Consider the following 809-nt stretch of genomic DNA (forward strand, 5'->3'; position numbering starts at 1 on the left):
GTAATGGATCAACTCCCCAACTCCCTGCCTCTAGAAGTAGGACCAAGGCCCAGCTGATGCTACCTTTGGTTTGGTAATGGGGGATTTATGCCATTCATATGCTGTGTGATAAAATGCAGGAGGTGAAAGCGGCTATTAACACTGATTAACTCAAAGTTGACCACCAGCACACACAGCCATTGTTTCCAGCAGCACTCTTTAGTGATTGGCTTTGTCTGGCTGGCTTCACAAAGGACAAATGCCATTATGGGAGACCAAATAACCTTATTTAGGCAGTCCTCAGATAATAGAGACGCTCCAGGTATTAGCCTGACTGCATTAGTTTGATTTGTTACTACTGTTCACCTTGTCCTGGGCATTAATGGAGACAAAGGCCTAGAATTACCAGAAGCAGAGATAAGCTGTGGATTAGAGCCTGTGTGCTTTGCAAGAAAGATAATTCTATCTTGGGTTTTTATTTCCATTTTCATTTTCCTTGATTTTTTCCTCAAAGTTAAAGTCCAGTTTTTTCCCCCGAATATAATATTTTCTCCAAATCACTAGCAACTGTAATTCTAAAAATATTACTGACTCATTATATCCTTTAACAAGATCAGCCTTTATTGTTTAGGTTTTTGAAAATGATTTTAGGGGAAATATACTAGTGATCCTATACATTATCTTGCTTCTTGAATATTCTTACATATTATGAACTCGCTTCACAGAAGTTGGAACAGAACTGATATTCTGCTATTAGTATCAAAAAATGTAAAAAGAGGGACATATTACATTTATAGTCATTTCCTTAATATTAAAATTTTAGGTATAAC

This window comes from Propithecus coquereli, unplaced genomic scaffold (assembly GCF_000956105.1).
Source record: "Propithecus coquereli isolate 6110/MARCELLA unplaced genomic scaffold, Pcoq_1.0 Scaffold1, whole genome shotgun sequence".
In the NCBI taxonomy this organism is placed as follows: Eukaryota; Metazoa; Chordata; class Mammalia; order Primates; family Indriidae; genus Propithecus; species Propithecus coquereli.